Here is a 24,118-nt window from a genome sequence, read left to right on the forward strand (position 1 = left end):
GATTAGAAAATGCAGATTACAATTCTATGGACACCTATACAGAATGCCATTACACAGGCTGACCAAACAGATCTTTGACTGGGTAACCACTAGAAACAACAAATGAGTGGCAGAGGTAGAAAACGACCTGAACCAACTCAACATAACAGCAGACACAATAAACGAGAAAATAAAATTCAGAAACATCATTAAGAAAAGTAAACTACACGAGATACAATGTGACAAATGAACAGGCATAAAATGGATCGAAGAATGCAAGCAAGATCACAACCAGAAGATGAAAGAAATATGGGCAACCAAAAAGGCAATCAAGATGAAGCCGAAGACACAAAACCGACAAGAAGCATGGACAGAGAACCGGAAACAAAAACACAGCGAGCGAATGAGGGAAGTTTGGGCAGCAAGGAAGGCAGCAAAAGGAACTGGCCATGTAGTTTAGTCCAAATGCGCTCTTTAAGGGCAAAACACAAATATTATATTATATATATATAATATATATATTATATTATATATATATATATATATATATAAGCCAAGCAGCTTTCCGACTACAGGCACATTTGCATTGGGTAGTAGAGAAATGATGAGAAGATTAATCATTTGCACTGTTATACTATCATGTCATGCAGCTGCCAAACAAATTCATGCAATTGACTCCTGGACTGTTTTAGAATTTACCACCTGCAGAATTTTTTTTTTCTTTTGTTCAACTACTGATACCGTAAAGAAACTGATGCATGTTTGTCAAGTAAAGATATTGACATGATGAAATACTAATTTAGATCTTACACCTGACGATCTGGGTTTGGATATTCCCAGACATCATAGGTTTTCCCACAGAACTGCAGGTGTGTGGACATCATCATCAAGTAGGGATATCTGAGTTTTACATTCCTCACAGACTGACTAATTCAGTTTTGTAGGTGCTTGTAGATGAGATGATTATCAGAGGTCAAGTGCTGTTCGTATCTCCTGGATGCTGCATCTGATCATGTAAGGTGTTTCAGATAGCATGTAAGCCGTAGTACAGGTTTTATCCTTATTCTTATTGTTTTTAGATGTGCATGATTGTCATATAAATTATTGAGGTTTTTAGTGAAGTTGGATACTTCATTATTTATGGCAAAGTTTTATCACACTGTTTTCTGCCAAGTAATATCATAGATATCAGCTGTAAGCTCAGACGTACTCACACAATTAAAATCTTTTAAATCCACTATTTGCAGTTTGTTCTTTAGACTTTGCAACAAGTAACTCTTGAATATTACATTGAGAGCAGACAAGCCAGGTGCAGCAATCTGATTGGTGTGAATCATTCTGTTTCAAGATTTGTTTGCCAGTATGCCGATAAACATGAATGTTTCCTGTATTGGGAGTATGCTCAAGTGTTATCTGTACAAATTTTGAGCTGGGAACTATGCACATGACTTTTTATACTGAAGGACTGTTGTTTAGAAAATTTATGTTCATAACTCCAGTTACATATTAATACAAAGATTTGAGACTTGAGAGAGCAGATTCAAAACCAGATAGCCGTCCAACTTTAGGTGCGTTGTATGTTATTCAGATGAGACACTTTCCATTGAGTGCTTTAATCTCAGTGAAACAGTATTTGCATTGTTTGTCCTCTGTCTTAGATCTGAGAATCTCATTGGGAAACAAATTTGTGCCTACATATGCTGCCACACCACCCCTTTGTCTGTTACATCTGTTATGTCTCAGAAAAATGAAACTGTCAAGGCTTACAAAAGGAAATGGATACTAAGCTTCAGCCATGTCTCTGGAAGGAGTATGACATGAAAGCTGAGGTTCTGAAGTATGCAGCAGAACTCAGTCAGATGGAGTAGATAAGGACTGCACATTTGTCTGAGCAAGCTGTAGAGTAGAGCTATCACGAGTTGTTTCTCCTATTGGAGGGCAGATAGGAGAGACAGCTGCCCCAGGGTCAGTCACAGCCCAGCACCTTGTGAAATATGGTGGGCAGGGGAGGATGGAGGTGCAAGGAGATGTAAAAGTTAGTTGGAAACCAGGAGAAAGTGACTAGTGGAAATAGGTAGTTCAAGGTGTGGTATGTTTCTCGAAACGGATGGGAAAGTTTGAAGTTGTGTGTGTTTTCTAGAGATTGACAAAACATGTTGACCAGATTAGCAGTGTATGACAGTATGAGACAATGGTAATGAAAGACTGATTATATGAATATAATAATAATAAAGAAAACAATAGGAGTAGCAGAGAAATAGTTTATCTAAGGTTATGTCACTAATGAATAAAATGATACTTAGGTGTTGTATAGGTTCGTAGCATTTTTCTATGAGTGTAATAAACACAACTGATATATGTAACAGAGACTGAAGTTACCAATGATACATTCTCCTTCACTATTGGCAACAGTCTGTCAATGCTAGGGTAATTTTTTGATTCCACAAGTGTAGAAATTATGTGGTTTTGAGGCAAAGAACTCGTCAAGCCATGTTCACAGCGCATTTCATCCAGAAAGGAAGTTCCATGAAACTTGTTGGATAGAGAGTGCGAAAGTGGGAAAGGTGGAAATCTGAGGGTGGAAGATCTGTTGAATGAGTTGGATGCAGAATAACTTCACAATCCCACTCTTGTATAGTGTTTTTTGTCAGTCCAGCAAAATGTGGGCAGGTGTTATAGTGGAGTAGCATCACTTCAAGGAGTCTACCTGTTCATTGTTCTTAGAGTGCATTTGCAAGATGTCTCAGTTATTACCAATAAATGTCGGCAGTGATTCGTAATACAGCACACTGGCACTGTTCCACGAGATGCATAACAACTTTTGCAGATGTGCAAGAGTCTTTGTACGATGAGTTGCTGCTTTGTAAGTACTCAAACATTCCTTTCCTTTCCTTATGTTAGCATAAAGACACCATTTCTCATCACCACAAATGAAGCAGGATCAGAATGACCACTGTTGTTCTCGAGCCAGGTGATGACAAGCAAGCAGAGATGCACATGTGGTCACCCACTGATTCTTGTTTTCGGCTTAGAGACTGCGGTATCTGTACACTCAAGTTTTAAACCTTCCCCATTGCATGCAAATGTTGCATGAAGGTGGCATAACCACAGTTCATCACATATCTTCCAGTTCTCAAGTACACTGATGTGGATCATTGTGGATTAATGCATTTAAACAATCTTCACTAAACCCTGAAGGTTTTCCTGAATGTGGAGAGTCACTACTGTCAAAATGATCCTCTTTAAAATGAGAAAACTGAATACTTGCTATGATCTGCTCAATGGCATTATCCTCACATGTGACTCAAATATTTCTGGCTGACTCCACCCCTATGTAGCTCAAATAGTAGAATATGTCAGAAATATTCTTATTTTCCCACTTGACAGTCCATTTTCTAGGGTCCACTGACAAAATGACAGTATCTATACATACTGAAATAGCAACAGTGAACTACAATGACAATCAATGAAGAAAACTCTAGGAACCAGAATACCAACATGCAAAACAAACCCTATGAATTTACACACCAAGCTATTAATTTGATAGTAAATTAATCACCTGAATTTTAAATCCTGTGACACTAGTGAAGTAATAGTGAAATAATGATTATATTGGTACTGTAAGTACAAAACTTGAATAAATATGTGTAACTAGCACTAAAAGTAAACCTAAATAAACAAACTATGATGACAGGAAAGTGTTTTTGAGGAACATACTACAAAGTAAAATGTTTCTTTACAAAAGACCTATTTGGGCTCACACAACTTAGGTTTCTAAATTCTCTGTTGTTCCTCACTGAGTGCTTTTCTGTAGCTGTCTGTATAATTATCCTGGCAACCCTAGCTCTCATAATCTGCAACCAAAACTGAGAGATCGCACTGTTCAGTACTTTCACTCTTTCAGGTGTAAGATGTTCACGTATGGTCACTCCGGATTTTTCTGATTTCTTTGTTGCCCCAGAAGATTTCCGAGATCTCCTATAGGATATGAATTTTGTTAAGAAGGTCCTGGATTTTTTGGAATCTGTCATCCTGTGACCTACTCTATGGTTACTGTTAATAGCAAATTTTGAGACTTTTATGCCTAATTTTTTCGTGGTGGTTTTGAAGTATACTTTGTATTTGCACCAGTTTCATCTAGTATACTGAACACTTATGAGATCATTACATTTTTGGTATTGTACAATCTCATCTGTTGTGTGAGTCATCCTGGGTGTTTTTTAAAGACACATACATTCTCATTGGTAAGACACTGATCTTGTTGTTGAGTTCATTTGTGCTCTGGATTTTCTTGAGCATTGAATTGGAGACAAAGCAGTGATTAGGTCTAATGTATCGGTATGCTTCAGCAAGGCCATTACATGAGTGCTGATTAGCTCACAATGCTGGGACGCTGTTCTACTCAGATGCCTCTGCTAGAGCTTGCTGAGCTCCTGTTGGAGGAGGGATTGCTGCATGCTTACCATTATTTAAAAAGGTACACATGCAAGATTGCAAAGTAAGGAAGTGTAGCATGTCACTCGGAAACATTCAACATTTGATTTGTAGAGATTCACATCAGCACTATAAAAAAGTACTTTTGAACTGGTGTGCCATACTGAATGATGTTCACACACTAGGTTCCATCTTAGATCTATAAATTGTATTCACGGTTTTAGGTAAGTCAGTGCATTCCATTATTGTAATGGAACTAAATTGTATTTTGATAAGTTTGTGAAGTGCTTTTACTTTGTATTTTAATTGTTTCACTTACCAGCATTGTGGAAGCCTCTTATCGCACATGGGAAATGGCAGACATTATCTTCTGTTGTGGAAACATAGTAGGTGAATATGGATTGGGGGTAAGAAATGAAAGAGGAAGCCGCCTGGTAGAATTTTGCACAGAGCATAACTTAATCGTAGCTAACACTTGGTTCAAGAATCATAAAAGAAGGTTGTATACATGGAAGAATCCTGGAGATACTAAAAGGTATCAGATAGATTATATAATGGTAAGACAGAGATTTGGGAACCAGGTTTTAAATTGTAAGACATTTCCAGGGGCGGATGTGGACTCTGACCACAATCTATTGGTTATGGACTGTAGATTAAAACTGAATAAACTGCAAAAAGGTGGGAATTTGAGGAGATGGGACCTGGATAAACTGACTAAACCAGAGGTTGTACAGAGTTTCAGAGAGAGCACTAGGGTACAATTGACAGGAATGGGGGAATACAGTAGAAGAAGAATGGGTAGCTTTGAGGGATGTAGTAGTGATGGCAGCAGAGGATCAAGTAGGTAAAAAGATGAGGGCTAGTAGAAGAAATATTGAATTAATTTATGAAAGGAGAAAATATAAAAATGCAGTAAATGAAGGAGGCAAAAAGGAATACAAACGTCTCAAAAATGAGATTGACAGGAAGTGCAAAATGGCTAAGCAGGCATGGCTAGAGGACAAATGTAAGGATGTAGAGGCTTATCTCACTAGGGGTAAGATAGATACCGCCTACAGGAAAATTGAAGAGGCCTTTGGAGAAAAGAGAGCCACTTGTATGAATATCAAGAGCTCAGATGGAAACCCAGTTCTATGCAAAGAATGGAAAGCAGAAAGGTGGAAGGAGTGTATAGAGGGTCTATGCAAGGGCAATTTACTTGAGGACAATATTATGGAAATGGAAGAGGATGTAGATGAAGATGAAATGGGAGATATGATACTGTGTGAAGAGTTTGACAGAGCACTGAAAGACCTGATTCAAAACAAGGCCCCAGGAGTAGATAACATTCCATTAGAACTATTGACAGCCTTGGGAGAGCCAGTCCTGACAAAACTCTACCATCTGGTGAGCAAGATGTATGAGACAGGCAAAATACCCTCAGACTTCAAGAAGAATATAATAATTCCAACCCCAAAGAAAGCAGGTGTTGACAGATGTGAAAATTACCGAACAATCAGTTTAATAAATCACAGCTGCAAAATACTAACGCGAATTCTTTACAGACGAATGGAAAAACTTGTAGAAGCCGACCTCAGGGAAGATCAGTTTGGATTCCATAGAAATGTTGGAACACGTGAGGCAATACTGACCCTACGACTAATCTTAGAAGAAAGATTAAGGAAAGGCAAACCTACATTTATAGCATTTGTAGACTTAGAGAAAGCTTTTGACAATGTTGACTGGAATACTCTCTTTCAAATTTTAAAGGTGGCAGGGGTAAAATACAGGGAGCGAATCGCTATTTACAATTTGTACAGAAACCAGATGGCAGTTATGAGTCGAGGGGCATGAAAGGGAAGCAGTGGTTGGGAAGGGAGTGAGACAGTGTTGTAGCCTCTCCCCAATGTTATTCAATCTGTATATTGAGCAAGCAGTAAAGGAAACAAAAGAACAATTTGGAGTAGGTATTAAAATCCAGGGAGAAGCAATAAAAACTTTGAGGTTTGCCGATGATATTGTAATTCTGTCAGAGATGGCAAACGACTTGGAAGAGCAGTTGAACGGAATGGACAGTGTCTTGAAAGGAGGATACAAGATGAACATCAACAAAAGCAAAACGAGGATAATGGAATGTAGTCGAATTAAGTTGGGTGATGCTGAGGGAATTAGATTAGGAAATGAGACACTTAAAGTAGTAAAGGAGTATTGCTATTTGGGGAGCAAAATAACTGATGATGGTTGAAGTAGAGAGGATATAAAATGGAGACTGGCAATGGCAAGGAAAGTGTTTCTGAAGAAGAGAAATTTGTTAACAACGAATATAGATTTAAGTGTCAGGAAGTCGTTTCTGAAAGTATTTGTATGGAGTGTAGCCATGTATGGAAGTGAAACATGGATGATAAATAGTTTGGACAAGAAGAGAATAGAAGCTTTCCAAATGTGGTGCCACAGAAGAATGTTGAAAATTAGCTGGGTAGATCACGTAACTAATGAGGATTGGGGAGAAGAGAAGTTTGTGGCACAACTTGACTAGAAGAATGGATCGGTTGGTAGGACATGTTCTGAGGCATCAAGGGATCACAAATTTAGCATTGGAGGGCAGTGTGGAGGGTAAAAATCATAGAGGGAGACCAAGAGATGGATACACTAAGCAGATTCAGATGGATGTAGGTTGCAGTGGGTACTGGGAGATGAAGGAGCTTGCACAGGATAGAGTAGCATGGAGAGCTGCATCAAACCAGTCTAAGGACTGAAGACCACAACAACAACAACATGGTGTGTCAAACAGAAGCAACCATCAGATGTGTGTCCTTTATTTTGAAAAACATCTATAATGCAGGATACTATCTGTACAGTTATTCAGTCATCTTTTTCTGTGACTAACTGGCTCTGTAACTCCAACAATGATGGATCATTGCATACTTCACACCATCCGTACTCCTGTTATGAAGGAGAGAATATTGCAGTGAATGGCATAAAATCCTAGAATTAGTGTACATAAACTTTAAGCACCTATTAGGGTTATTCATTCTCTAGTCTGGGTAATCCTACATGAACAGTCAGTATACCAATATCATGTACAATGTGTCCATGCCAATCAACCACATCAGTCCGCCAGAATGAAGTTCAGCCAGTGACTGTTACCAGTGTGTGGTGTCGATCCACATTTCATGACAAAGGTAATATTCACAGACAATATTGGTTTCAAATGTGGTGGGATTGTCAATTTTCTTAAGCAGCAAGTATGGGCTTATGCTAATCCACATTCAGTTGAGGAAGCAAGGCATCAGTTCTTATTTGGAATTATTGTATAGACAGAAATCATTGGCAGTAGCCTAATAGAACATTATGTACTATCAAACAGGTTGACTGGTGCAAGGTACCTTCAGTTTTTATTAAAAGGTGTGTCTGTCCTGGTAGAGGAGGTACCATTCCAACAACAGCTGTAAATATGGCTCATGCATGATGGACCCCAGTGGATTTTCTCCAAAATGTCCAAGAACACCTCATAGAGACATTTAATGAATAGAATGAATAGAATGGTCAGGGAGGTCCGGTATGTAGGACAGGTCATTCTCCGAATCTCTGAGCCTTTGAATTTTTGATTGTCTACCCACTTGAAATCTTTGGTGTATAAAAACCCAATTAATGATGTGCTAGAACTACAGAAATGCAATTTCAGTGTTTGGCAATGTTTTCATGACTAATCTCAGATTTTTCAGAGTGTGTATGATTAACAAAGAATTGGATAGAAGATTTCCTTACTATGAATGGATGCCATATTGAGCATCAACTTTACTGAAGTTTCCAAGTGCAAGTCTCTCATAGTAACAAGTGTGTTATATCACAAGCTCTTCTGTTAAACAGTAATTTTGAATTTATTTACTCTTTTGTTTATAGTGTTTTGTAGGTTGTTCACAATAGAAAAGAGCTTGCAGTGGTAGAGATGTTTTTCACAGTAGCAAAGATGAACAAATGCTTGTACTGCATTTTAGAGCCCATGTTTACTGGACATTTTTGTCTAGTTTTGGTAAGCACATTCTATATTTTCATGCTTGATTTCAGAATGTCTGCACCACTAGGATGTAATCCAGCTTTTAACTCTTGTGACGAGTCTCCTCTACTCTCAGATAAGAAATTTCTTACCTCCAGAGTAGTTTCCCTATGCCCAGGTCTGGTAGCATCAGACTACTCATTGCACTGCAGCTGTTACTACCAAAACTTGCTTTATGAATTTACTGGGACAGGTGCGACAGTTACAGAGAAGAAACAGTAATGAGAAGCTCTATTGGTCACACCGTCTTTGCCACTGTAATAAAAGTCTTATGAAGACCAAAAACATTTCTCTCATTCTGAAGCAACATCTGTGATCACTGTAACAATATGGCTTTCCTTCTAATTTTGTTTGCCAGGATCATGAACAGTTTTGCTTTCACTTATTTCTATAAGCATTATTAAATTATAATTGTCAATCATGTTTTTCTGTTTATTATGTCAATCATTACATTCTTCTACACATATTTGGTAGATTTTAGTACACAGCACTTTCACAAACACTAATTATATTCACATTTCGTTTTTTAGTAAGGTACACTGCCATGTCACCATTTTGTGTATTTTGTTTTGATCATTGCGGTATACAATTTTTTGTTTTGTTTTTTGTTTTGTTTTGGTGGTAAAAGCAGCATCTGCCACTGTTCTGTGTTTGTTTATATCTTTCAACTGGTATTTGTGTGTGTGTGTGTGTGTGTGTGTGTGTGTGTGTGTGTGTGTGTGTGTGTGTGTGTGTGTGTGTGAGATATATATATATATATATATATATATATATATATATATATATATATTATGTTCTAACTTCTGTGTGCATAAAGTATTATTTACTTTAATACAGTGGTGAATGGTCTGGGGTGGGCATATTGCCTTGTTTATGTGATACTGGTACTATTTGTGAGGTGTCTAGAGAGACTGTTCATTATTCACTATATGTTGTATTAACTAAAATAACATTTGGTTGCTAATGTTTATTTAGTCATTTATTATGTGTTTCTCTTCTGTTATTTCATTATGGATATGGAACCTCTTTTGTTGGTTCAGGGGACATTTCTTGTTACTGAATTTGAATATTTTCATGACTATTTCTACTGTGGCAAGGTGGTGGTTTTCTTTTTGGAGAAGTTTTGCATATGTTTAATGGCTGGTGTCACATTTCCATATGCTTTTATATTCTTCATACCTCACTAGCGAAACAGACCATGTTTTGTAACTGCTAAATATATATGGAAACTGGATAAATGTCCTAATCTCCTTCTCACCCCTCTCTTCCTCCATCTCCTCCTGTTCCCTATATGTCTCTCCACTTCCTCACCCCAATTTTTTCTGTGTTCTCCTTCCCACACCCAACCCCCCTCTATCCATCTCTTATTTCCTCTCTCTCTGACCCTGAACCTTTTTTATTGTTATTGTGAGCAAAACCTTGATTGGGAACTAAAGTCACTTAAAATGATTAGCTGAATTAGTTGGGACTGGGTAAATTGGTTAGAATCACTGGTATACAGGTTATGAGACACCTCACCCACTGGTGGATTGCGGAGGATAGTAGGTTCAAATCAGTATTTTGCATAGTTTTAATCTGCAACAGGTAGGATTATAAAGTTACGGATAATTCAGAATCTGTATGGTAATCATAAGCTGATAAGCCATAAATATATCTTTACTGTTTTCTGTTAAAACTAACTGCAAGGAAGAAAAGAAGACAGCACACAGTTTGTGTACCATTTTCGTTTATAATTATGCATAAAACAATTTATATATAATGGTCCAAGTGACTTGCCATCATTGTTAAAACTGACTGCAAGAAAGAAAATGAAAGCACACATTTTCTAAACAGCATTTTTTTTCCTTGCAGTTACTTTTAACAAAAAAGTATTATGTAGGTTTTTAAAAATATATATAGCGAATGTCCTTCTGAATATTAATTAGCATATCATGTAAAACCTTGAAGTAAGTCAGTCTTAGAACTTTTGCTGGTTTTTGCTAAGGATGTTTTCACTTTATATTGTATTATATATATATTAAAAACATATAGTCTGTGCCTGCCTGAATGTTTATCAGAGTATCATGTAAAACATTTTGAGATTTTTACTAACAGTGTTAAACGATGACTCTTATTTGTACAGAAGTGTAGATTTCAAATGTTCTTCTGCTCTATCCTAAGTATAGGGCATCACAACTATTATGCTGCAGCTGGTAAATGCAAGACTTTAGTGTCATCTTCCTTCTTTAGATTTTTCTGTATTGGGTTATTGCTCTGGTATACTAAATCTATTGTTTCTTGAGGATGTCCGCAATTTTGTATGCCAGTTTGTTTCCATACACCAATTGTATCATCTTGGGTGCTGAGGGTCTGTGTTTTGTCCTTGTTGTGTAGTGGTGGTGTTGGTGTGTGTTTCACGGTGGTTGTTGTGGGTCCCTGGATTTGTTTGTTGTTGTGTTGTTTTATTTTTATGTTTTTTGGATTTTATTGTCTCAATTTTGCGTCTAGAGGTTCTTGGTATCTATTATTTTTTTGCTATCTGAATTATTATGTCCAGCTCAGTATTGTAGATATGTTTGTCAAGTGGTACTGTGTTTGTCTGTGGCACATATATCTCAGTGCTGTATGTCTTTGGGATTGGTAAAGGTTAGATGGCTGGTGATTATTAAATTACAGTACAGTGAAGAACACTGAAGAAATATTAAAACAAGTTAATGTTTTATGTATTCCAGCTACATTTATGTTGGTCTCATTAGATGTAGGAAACATGTACTCCACAATCCCAGTTGAGGAACCAATCAAGATAATAGAACAGGACCTAGATACGTATAGTGAGTTACTACAGGAACACATAATTGATATAAGCACATTCCTACACCTCATTACTGGCGAAAACTACTTTGAATTTAATAAAGAATTCTTCTTACATGAAGAAGAATTGCCAATGTGATCCCCCATTTCAGAAAAGTTAACAAATATCTTCATGAAAAACGTAGGAGGAGGAATATTCCAGGAAATAGAACCAGGAAAATACTATATACTATACTGGTTCAGATGCTTGGATGACTGAGTCTGACTGGTTGACAAACCTAAAAGTAAGATAGAACAGCTACACACAGAGATAAACACACTACAAAAAATGCTAAGTTCACTTTAGAGAAGGAACAAGCAACACAAATAAACTTCCTTGATATATCCATCACAGCATCCACCCAGCATCTACAGGGAAAACACAACAGACACAGTACTGCACGAATCACCTAAGCACCCACAATAACATGCAGTTTTTAAATATGTGCTCCACAGGCTAAACACAGTACAACTTGACAAACACTATAAGGAGATGAACATAACAATAATAATTCAGCTAGCAAGAAATAATGGAGAGTGCAAGAAATAATGGAGAGTAAGAATCTCTAGTTACACAACTGAATAAGAAAATCTAGAAAACATAAAAATAAGAAAACACAACACCACATAAATGTAGGGCCTCACAATGTCTATAACACACACACACACACACACACACACACCACACAGTGAGAGAGGTTAGTCAAAAACATACAGCAGTAACTGACATTCCTTCTACCACCAAAACAAAACAAAAGGTGAATGTATCCTGTAATATCAAAACAAAGTACATGAGATGACAAAATCACAGTGTGCCTTTGCAACTAAAAAATGAGAATGTATTTAGTGTCAATCAAATTTATATGTATTAAAATTTACAACATGTGTCCAGAAGAGCGTGAAGGATGACATAAGAAACAAAAAACCACTAGTAACAATTATAATTTAATACTGTTAATAGTAGTAAGCAAAAGCATGAGAACTGTTCATGCTCCCAGCAAACAAAATTATAAGAAAATCCATATTGTTACAGTGACCACTGAAGATGTTTTAGAATAAAATGAAACATGTTTGGCCTTAATAAGACTTTTGTTAGAGTTACAAAAGACCTATGTAATTAGTAACATAGTGACTGCAGAAGAAAAGAAGCTTTAAAACAAAGAAGACAACATGTAGTAAGAAGAATTTTAATGTAATATATGTATATTCTTTAACCACCAGTTACTATCTGGAGGTCATTTTTGACCCCATCATAAACATTATATTATTTATCTCTGCTCTTACACCAAAGACTGTATGTATTATCTTAGAAGTCAATTGTCTTCAAGGAAATGCATTAGTGCAAGTTGTGACATAGTTTGTTACAGAGTAAGTGGATTCTGGGGTCACTGAAGACTCCAGGATAGTACTTATATGCACATTATTTCTGAATATTCCATTGTGTTTTCTGAGTTGCATGTGTGACGTAACAAAGAGTAGTGAATGAATTTGCATCGACAGATTTGTTTTGATGGTGGTAGAGGTTATGCACTATTTACATAACATAGAAAATGAATCTGCAGAAGAAGAATGAAGCCCGGATCATGATTTCAGTATAAGTGATTGTGAAAGTGAACACATCACCCACAATAAAAATACAACAATTTCTGATTTGGATGTCTCAGAAGAAGAAACCTCTGAAAGTGATTATTTTAGTTACTACTAAGAGAAAAACAGGTTCAAATGGTCATGAAACCCACCCAGTTGTTCTAGACTTAGAAAAACTAATATTATTTTTCACTTACTGTGGTTGATTGGACCCGCTCGGCAATGTAAGCCTTCTACGCCATTTGAAGCATGGTCTCTACTTATTACAGATGATATGCTGAACACTATAGTAGATCACACAAATGCACTAATTTCTGAAGTGAGTGTAAATTATGGTGTGACTGCGACGTATGTTAATCGTGTGTCTCTAGAAGAAATGCGAGCTTTTTTCAGATTGATTTATCTCACAGGTGCTTGTAAGTATAATAATTGGAATGCAGACTCACTTTCTGCTACAGAAATAACAGGAAGACCAATAGTTAGAGCAAAAATTTCCAAGGAACGGTTTATTTTTCTTCTGTCTGTTATCAGATTTGATAACCGAGCAACAAGGGAACAGAGAAAACAGTCAGGTGACAAGATGGCAGCTATTGTTTAACAAGTTAACTCCACAGCAAATTATAGCTGCTCACAATTTGCAACAATTGATGAAATGGTAGTAGGTCTTTGTGGACACTGTTGTTTTAGAGTGTATCTATAAAACAAACCCAAAAAATTTGGGTTAAAAATTATGAGTTTGTGTTGTGCTAAATGCTTTTATTTATTCAGGGAAGGCGGCAACACAAAATCTGTCAAAACTAAGCATCCCAGCAAAATCTGTTCTGAATCTGGTTCAGCCTATTGCTACAACAAACAGATACGTAAGTGGAGATAACTGGTTCACCTCTGTAGAACTGGCTAATGAATTACAAAAGATTGGTTTCATGTACATTGGTGAACTTTGGAAACAGTAATGTGAAATTCCAGCATAATTCTTGGCCAGTAAATCATAATAAGTGGGACATACAAAATTTGGTTTCGCAAATGGTTTAACAATATGCTCCCCAAGAAAAGTTAATCAGTAGTCATTCTACCATCAGTGCATCATGACAGATGCATTGATCAGGAGAGTGGTGTACCCAAAATTACTCTATTTTACAATTGTACAAAGGGGGCTGTGGGTGCTGATCAGTAGTGTGCTCTCTATAAATGTGGAAGAAGATGTAAAAGGTGGTCCCTAGCCATTTGGTGGGCTGTAATGCATATTGCTACTATTAAAAGTTACGTAATATGACAGTAGTCAAATCATAACACAAAGATGTCACGTTTTCAGTTATGAAAGAACTGTCGACAACTCTTAACAGAAAAGCACATGAAACAACATGCTACCATACCAACTCTATCAAAAAGTTTGAAAACATTAATTCAGCATTTCATTTGGAAGAGCAGTTCCAGCCATCAAGCTCATGTGGGCCTAAAAAGCGCGAAAGATGTAACTCTTGCACAAGAAATCATGACAAAAAGTGTTAGTCATTTGTTCAAGATGCAACAAAATGTCTGCAGAAACCACTCTCATCAGAAGACATTATGTATACAATGCAACAAAGAGTAACTTCATCATGAATATCAATATTTTAGAATTCGAAATTTTTGTTAAGCATGAAGTAATGGCTGTTAATTTCTTTACATTTCCCCTTTCAGAGATTAATTTTGACCTCAATCAACTGGGCACATGAAGCAAAAAAGAAGAGTTACTACTAAAATGAAAAATTTGTTACTTTAAATTTACATTTGCATTGAGAATTGGAAAAAGATAGACATTAAAATAAAAATGTTTTATATGAGTTTCTGGCTTCCTTACACCTCATATTTAGATTGAACCAGCTGTTAACAAGTTTAAATGAATGTGTATAAAACAATTACAATAAAAATTGAATCAAAGTAAATGGAGATACTATTAATTTTTGGGGTCTCTAATGACCCCAAGATAGTAGTTGTGATAGTCAAAAATATTGATAATAACTCAAGGTTAACAACCCATATTCAGTTCCCTCTGCAGGGCAGAAAGCAGCAGAGGTAGAGGATAAGCATTTTCCATGGCATCAAATTTGCATGTGGAACTGAAATTCCCATATGGAGTGGCAGTCACTAATGGTAACCAATGCCATACAGACCTATGGATGGGAAACCTATGGAATGAATCTAGCAGGTGGCACCTCAGATGAAGATAAATGGCAGTTTTTAAGATGCTGCTGTGGTAGTCTAAATTCTACATGTTGTCCAGAGATTGTATGTTAATGATCACTGCAAAAATGGCAGCACATGTGATTAACTATACCATGAAATTATACAAAAGAGAGATGAAGTTGTGTGAATACATATCAGTTACATTCTTTCAAATATTTCATTTTTCATGTCTACTTCTTTCACCATCAACAAATTTGATGACTGACTATTTACAATTATTTCATCTCTCATTATGTGGTCGCTCCATAAGAATGACTGGTTATGACTCTCATAATAGTTTTAATACTGTAATTTTCCATGCACTAACTCAGTTTACTATTATAGTGGTATATTACCTTTTATGTGGTAGGCATCTACTTATAACTGCAACTGAAAATGTCTATCAGTTGATTTTCAGTGTTTGTTATACCAAAATCACATATTTTAACCACTCTAGAAGTGCTAATTATTGAAACTATCAGTGAAGTACAGTTGGTCATACAAAAGAAATCGCTTATATAGTTAAGGGAGGCAAAAATTTAATTATGATGAGGAACTGGAATTCTGTAGTAGCAAAAAGAAGAGAAGGGAAAATAGAAGTATAACATGTGGTAAGGAATGAAACAGAAAGCCATCTGGTAGAAACTGGCATGGAGCATAATTTAATCATTGCTGACACTTGCTTTAGAAATCATGAAAAAAGGTTATGTATGTGGAATACCTGGAGACATCAGGTGGTTTCAGATGCATTATGATAATGGTAAGACGGGGTTTTAGAATTTGTTGTGTGTAATATTTTTCTATAGTACATTTCAATTAAGTAATACTTTTCAATAATGCTTTATTTTAATTAAACCTACTTACCAAACTTATAAAATTGGCAAACTCCGTGTAGAAAAAGTTTCAGAAAGGCAGTTTTATTGGCAGAGGTGACGGGATCACAGATTTGGCAGTTGTGTCAGGGGCTCAGGGTCATCTCTGTACTGCTTTGATTCGATGTTTCTCCACCGTGTGAACTGGATCCATCTCTGTCCCTATTGAGGCCTCCAGCATGTGAGAAGTGCCCCTACAATGAAGCAGTGCAAGTTCAGGCTGCTCGCAAGGTCACTCCATTCAGCAGATTCTTGTCTCCTGGAAAGGGTTGTTCATGAAGTGGGCTTAGTATGCTCATCCATCAAGGTATTGAAAGATGAACACATCATCAACATGTTGATCCTAGGGCTGGACAACAGGCCGGCAAATCCTATCTTGGTATCGCGGAACCCTCAAATTGTCATTGATGGCGATGACAGGTGTCCAACATAGGTACAAGATGTCATGAATGACCCTCTTCACTGCTGAACCCAGGGAACAGCATGGCTCAAAGGTACATGCCTGTATGTACTTGACAGTCTCTGCACACTTCTATGACGATCATCAGGCATCAGAAAAAATCTGCATTCGTCATTGTAACGAACGCGACATGACTGTTTCAGGTTCCATTTGAGATATTCTCTTGTCCACATTCTTCACTCACCTCAGAGCTAGTAAGTTGTTACTATAATTCATAATGAACACCTTGAGACCAAATTGGTCATATGATGATGGCTGGGTGCTCTAGGTTGACACAGATTTTCCAGTTGCCTCATACAAGTCAGCTCATAATTTTATAGCCTTCTCGTCAGAATACCTAGGAGCCATTATTTCTGCTGGAAATGAGTGCTGGAGAGGGAGTACCATTCTAATCCGAAGCCTACACTCACATTTTTTGTAAACATGAAGTGGGGTCCCTCCACACCCACACTTGCGTGGTCACCATTCATAAAGATCTACTGCCACCTCTGTTTTTGTTAGTATCTAAAAAGTATTCCACTGAAAATGCTGCAATGTTTTTTTGTGTGCCTTGTTGACCATTTGTAATTTACAGAGAATCGTCATGAGTTGCAAATTTTGAGTAAAACCTATACATTCCTCTGGTTTCTATGTCAAAATTTGCTTCTTTTGCAAAACACAGAGGATTTTACACTGTCTTACCTCACTAACATAATGTGCAAACACAACTGTGAGAGAATTCTGAAACAGTGGTATTAAGTTTATTAAATGAGGAACTGAGAAAAAGTAAAGTCAGTAGCTTATGAAAAAGCACATCCTCTTTACAAAAAAAACCTGTAAAGTCTTCACATATGTTGTTCCAACAGTGGAAAATTACAAATTCACTGAAAAACTATAATATCTCATTTTGCCAACTTGCTGGGAGACCCAGGTTTCATCATAAGTAATTCCCAAGACTGTAGGCTTTCTAATAAAATAAAAATGTTAATGGATTTTTGTGAATGGACGCATGAATAAATCTGAAATCAAAATGCTTTTTCCTGTGACAAAAAAAGGATTATTCCAAGTAAGTTCATCCAAGCCTGATACCCACTGCCTCAGGTGCAGGAGCATCAAATTAGCATATTTAAATATCAGTTATTCTGGGCAGACAAAATAACCTTACATTTGAAAAACTTTTCCATTTTATTGATTCAGTAATTTTTTAAGGCTGTAATATATTTTTATCTCTGCAATTAACAATTGTTCACAATGATAAGGAAGTGTTCTGTCTGCCTGCAGTAGTTTGTGTGGAACCTGTACAAACATGAAAAATATCAGCCATGGACATGCATGTTCAGTATTATTGAGATGCAGCAGTCAGTCCATTTGGCTTCAGTTGCTCTTTGCATTTCTGTGAGACAGGTCATATTTGCTGAGAGTGCAGCCATTTGACATTCTGTTTGTAATGAAGTACATTTTTAAATGAAATAGTACTCAGTTACTTATAAAGGAAAGTATGAATTCGTGTGGTGTCAGAAAATTACTTAAAACACCAGAACTAAGTGAAGAAGAACAAGATTGTGTATTGTTACAGCCCAGTATAAACTATCCAGAAGATCAAGTTAAAGAACTATTATATTTGGACATCATAGATACTGTGTTACCAGTATTGCTTAAAAGTTTTTGAAAGGCAGCAAAGATCTTGTTGTGATCCTTTCAAAATACACAGATGGGAAGTTAAAAATTTTTTGAGACTAGTACTTAAGCTTGACTTTGTCTAAATTATTAAGTGCTAGGAAAATCTGAGTAAAACCAGCAAAAACTTTGTAAAACATGTCTTAAGATTTGTGAACAAAGAACTGAAATCAGTGACAGGAATAAAAGTGATACAGGTGACCTGTAGGTGGCATTTCATAAGTCAGTACCAAAAAACCAAAGTGTCAAGGATGCTAAAAAGCTGAAGGTGGTTTGGGGTGCTCCCTGTTAAAAATTGCAGACATGCCTCATACGGTAAATGGAAGCTAGAAAAATGAAGCATGAGGTGTTAAGTAACAGTTTTAAGTTTTTGACAGTAGGCAGAATAACAGTGGTGAGGAAATTGTTAAGAAAGCAAGAGATTTTGATGTCATGTGGCTAGTGTTTGGAGATCTAGAAAGAAGATAAATAAAAATAAAAGGGGTCAGAATTTAATGTTAGGGAGTGTATTGTTCAACAGGCAAGGAAACTGAAAATAGAAATCAAAATTTTATCAGTTTCTAAACAAAATGGCATCAAATGATCACAGATGCAGCTGTACACTTGTGTTGGATTCTTTAGTTTAGCACAGTGAAATGATGTGGAAAAATTGCTTAGGTACAAAATAAAATCTCATTTTTATTAACACATTTTACATATAGGCTACACACAAAATCTTGTTGCCAATTAATACCATAGAATACCAGGCCACAGAGGTCAAATGGTCTAATGCACTTGGCACAATTATCCTATCCACAATTATAAACACTGAAAAAATATTTTGTTTGCATATTCTGACAGTTTGTCCCTGATTTCTACCAAAACGGTGAATAACTTCAGATGTTATCAGAATCAAAAGGCAACGTTATTATTCAGGAGAATGTGTATAAGTAAAAACGAGTTATTCTGTGCAACCTAATGGAGCTAGATTGTTGTTTTAAGTGGGAGAACTCAAATATTAGCATTGATTTTTCTAAATTTTGTTCAGTAGGACCAAACTGGTGTATTTCAGCTGGTGCTGCAGGAAATCATTCAGTGTGTGTCTGTAGTATCCAAAATGTAAAACTGTTTTGGATGAGGAACACACTGAAGAAACATTTTAAGAACTTATAAAAAATTCATGTATATGACCCACAAAATTATGACTGCATTCTTAATCACTCTGATAATTGTCTCAGTTATGACAAATTAGCTTACAAAGATTCGGATGATGAAATTGAGTACACACAGTGGATTTATTTATTTTTTTATTTATCTTTTTATTTCTGTGTACCATAGATCCTTGATGCAAGTGTATTGCCAGAACATAGAATGTGTCAGATTATTACAGTTATAACCATATCTAAATGGACTTGAGACTTACAAACTAAATCTTATTTGAACAGATATATGAGATTCAAGTACTTAAACAACCACACAGATTATAGTAGTAATAATGATTGCACAAACCAGTTATAAGTCTTATATTCCTATATAAATTAAAAGCATTTTGCCATCAATTGATATGCCAGTGCTTCATAGCCATTTCTTACAGGAAAGCTAAAAATTAAATGATTGTACTAATTGTAGCACACTGTCAAAAAATTCCTGTAAAGAATAGAAAGAACTATTCAAAAGACAAAGTTTCAGCCATTTTTTAAATTTAGTCATATCCACAATGACTTAACATGACACGGAAGTTTTTTTGTATACTTTTATGCTTGAATAATGTACTCCTTTCCATACCATGCTTGTATTTTTTATATCTTTGTGAAGATCGTGTTTAATTCTTGTATCGTGACCATGATATTCACTGTTTGTTTTGTAAATTGTATGATTATTGTTCACAAAGCACATTAGTGAAAAAATGTACAGAAATGGCATGGTGAATATCCCAAGCTGTTTGAATAAATTGCTGCAAGAGTATCTGGTGTGCACTCTAGCCATAATTCTGATGACTCTTTTCTATACAATAGAGACTTCATTTGCTCATGATTGGATACACAGACTATCAGGCCAAATTGACAAAGCAGTCTCCAACTTTTGAAGAATGAACTGACTTGTTGGTAATAAAATTACAAAACTTAAACTGCACTCATTTACATCTTAAGTGTCAGGGAAGATTCCTGAAAAATTTGAAAGAAAATTTAACCCCCAGTAAAGCAATCTGTTAATCCACTACACTGAAAACTACAGTTTTATAATGCAGAATGAAATCATGAGTAACCACTGGACAAGAATCAGCAGTACAATTCATCCTGTATGTAAGGGATAAGCGATAAATGTGGAAAAACTGGTAATATTAAACCACTGCTTGATAAGTAATGATGTGGAGCACAGTGTAGGATTTGTAAATGCTGCCCAAAAAGAGATGGTTAAGTTAGTTCACTAATGAATGTGTTGCTCAAGCTTTAATAATTTTTCGGTTCATGCTGAACATTTTTTTTCCTGCTACCAGTTGTAAATCTGTGTGTGATGCTTTGGCAGCAACTGTAAAATGTGTATTGAGGAAAGCTAGTCTTCAACTAGAGGATGATGTACCAATAATAACTGCATCTGGTGTTTAAAATATCTTCGAGACTAATGCTGACAAGTGCTTTTTCCACTCCTTAGAGAAAACCAATATAGATTTCCTATGCAGGAACCTCCAGAAGACATTTTTGTCAACCACATGATTTATGGTAGCAGGACTTATCACAGTTACCTAATACTTTCCTGTGGTTCATTAGAAATTAGAAGAGCAACTTGTTCTGGAAAGCCTTCCTCAACTTTCTCATTCAATGACAGTATTGTACCCCTCAATGAGCATGCAACCATTTTCAATAGAACTCTTTTGTAGCAGCTGTATATGTGGTACCTCACATTCATGAAAAATACATGTGATGAAGAAGGAGATGAACTATTTTCCCTCCTCTGTACTGGACTATCAGTGTCATTCTTAGGCCTGAGAAGGAAGACTCACATTTTGTGCCTTTGCAAAACATTTAATGTACCGTTGTTGTACTTGTTGCAACCACATTGGGAAGACTTATTACTCGAATGAGAATGAGAGGAAGTTAACAGAATCTAACTTGTCACAGTTAATTAAAAATAGAGACTTGTAAAAACTTCAACTTGAGAACTCCAAGGGCCTTCACTACAAAACGTATACATTTTATATTCAAACATTCATCTACCTAGAATATTTGTTATTTAATATTTAGATTATTTTTAAAAAACACTATTTGGGCCTTAACAGTTTCAGTTGATTTTCTGTATTCTGAAAAATCAAGCAGAGTTATTAAATATTTTCCCATTAAGTTACATCCTTTTTTAGATATCACTGATGTCTTGAAAATGAGCTAAGCTATTTTACTTGCTACTAGAATAATGCAATCCAAATGGGAAGCTTCACCCATGACATTTATATATATTTTTTCACAAATTTTCCAACTTTTCCCCTCAAAAACTGTATGAAATATGTGGAAGAAATTTTACACTAGTTATTGCCATTGCAAAAGTAACAAGTAAAAAAAAATTTCATGCAAATTTTAGGTTGTGGGTTTCAGGTCTGGATTAACTTTGAGTGATCATTTTATAGTCATAGTAAAAAGATTTTTGTTTCCTGATTTATTTGTGTGTTCATTCATTCATAAAAGTACATTAAATTTTTATTTTATTAGAAAGCTTGCAAGTTTGGGAATTATTTTAGACCAAAACTAGGTTCACAGTAGGTTGGAGAAATGTGATATAACTGTTTCTTAACACCCTTTTAATTTTTCCACTAATTGGAAAGTCTCATACATTGATTTTTTATAATTTTCTTTGTAACTCAACTGCTTACATAATTGCATTTCTATTGACTATATTCCTCTCTTAACATCTGGAAAAGTTTCCATATCAAAAGCTTCATAAAAACCTGAGTTACAAGTATCTCTGTAGATAAGTACCACATGTAATTACACATGACATGAATGCTATCGAAGCTGCTTATTTTGGCTATTTTTACTCTTATCATTTCATATGAAGATAGTATCTGTTCTTTTTGACATATCCTCATGGTTTAGATGGAGAGAGTATCTGTCATATAAGCAGGAGAGCCTGGCTTTGAGTCCTGGTCGGGGCACACATTTTCAACTGTCCCCATTGATATTTATCAATGCCTGTAAGCAGCTAAAGGTCTGGATTTCATTGTAAGTTCATTCTTCAAGAGCTGCAAGGTCACCGTGTCATACATGTCTGAAAGAACAGATACCGTCTTCATGTAGATAAGGCTAACTGGCCAATGCTCTTCTTCAGTGCCGATGCTCTCACATTGCCCGAACTCATTGGGGAATCGGTAAAATGACTACCACGAGTAGTGAGTACAGTGGGCAGGTGCATTACAAATGTACTTTGTGGACAGTAAGTTGGGAATGTGGGTCTCACATGGAGCATGCCAGAGATAAGGCCCTGCAGTCACTTTCCTCTGTGTCCTCAGTGGTTCAGACGAATAGAATGTCTGCCATGTAAGCAGGAGATCATGGGTTCAAGTTGCAGTCAGGGCACACATTTTCAACTGTCCAATAGTAGTTTTCTGAGATTTCCTTCCGCTTTTAGTTTCCCACCTTCTTGAATTTCGCTCCCATTGCTGCTGATTTCTCAATCGGTTTTTTACCCTTCCGTAAGCCACAGAATGGGCACTTATAGCCACAGCAGTTTCACATCCAGAAAAAAAGGCTCTGTTGATATTTATCAAGGCATGAAAGCAGCTAAAGGTCTGGATTTCAGTGAAATTTCACTTATCACTTCATGTGGTATAATTTTTTGGGGTAATCAACCTTAAGATATTCTTGCACAAACCTGCTTCATAAGCTCCCAAGTATTAATGACCATTTCTCAATACTTATTTTTTTCTGGTGGTTTCTGTCTGTAATCTAATAATCTCTTTACATCTAATAGTGCATACCATTACCACAATACAAGGTCTAAAAATGATTTACAAGTACAATCACGCAGGAAATAAGGAAAATGACAGCTGAAGGCTTCAAGGAATCATTCAAAAAATTCATCGCAGCTGCAGACCCTATCACATTGAATTTATTTAAATAGGAATCTAAAAGATCTAAGTCTTGCACAAAAAGGTGTTCACTGTTGCCCCATGAAAGTTTTCAATTCTCTTCCATCAGATATTGAAGTCCATATTAATGACCCACCTGCACTTAAACCTAAATTAAGAAAAGCCATTTACTCTTTTGATGAGTGTATGAAAATTAACCAGTGATTGTTTTTGTAAACAAGTGTTGTTGTTTGTATTTAAGTTTTGAAACTTTCAACTTCTAATGTTCTATTCATTATTTGTCTTCCTGTTATATGATGGTCAATATATAAATAAAATTTTCTTTTTGCACCTTAAAATATTCTTAATAATGGTCATTATTTTATTGTACACTGTTTACTGTATCTATATAATAATGTAAACCTTACTCATTCCACATCCTTGTGATGCATCACAATATGGATCTGTGGAATTCGAAATAAACAAATAAATAAATAAATAAATGATTTTGCAGGCACATTCTCACAGAGCCAAATTATCAGAACATCACTATATTGAAACTTAGGGGAAAATAAATTTTAGTTTGAGGCCAAAAACTTGCAGAAATTCTTATGTTATGATTATAAACAAATGTGCAAGGTTTCATGAAAGATTGAGGCAGTGGGTGACAAGACTTGGATTTTTTGATATGGAATGACCCAATATTTTCAGTGTGGATATGTCTGCTAGCATGGACCTGTGTGTATACTGTTTTTGATCCGTTTATGAACAGTAAAGTATATTGATATACTGGGTTGCATTTTATAAATAAACAGTGAGTCTTTTCTCCAGTTCATTCTAAACATACCACTAGCTGTAAGAGATGTTCTTATCAGCAGCATACACAGTGGCATTGCCCCCTCTAGTGTACTCATCATTTATGTAGAGAATGAAAAGCATTAGACCCAGTACTGTTGCTTGAGGAACTCCATATGTAACTCCTTGAAATTTAATGTTGATATTTCTAACTTTCTCTTCCATTTTGT

Source organism: Schistocerca cancellata, chromosome 3 (assembly GCF_023864275.1).
Source record: "Schistocerca cancellata isolate TAMUIC-IGC-003103 chromosome 3, iqSchCanc2.1, whole genome shotgun sequence".
NCBI classification, from domain to species: domain Eukaryota; kingdom Metazoa; phylum Arthropoda; class Insecta; order Orthoptera; family Acrididae; genus Schistocerca; species Schistocerca cancellata.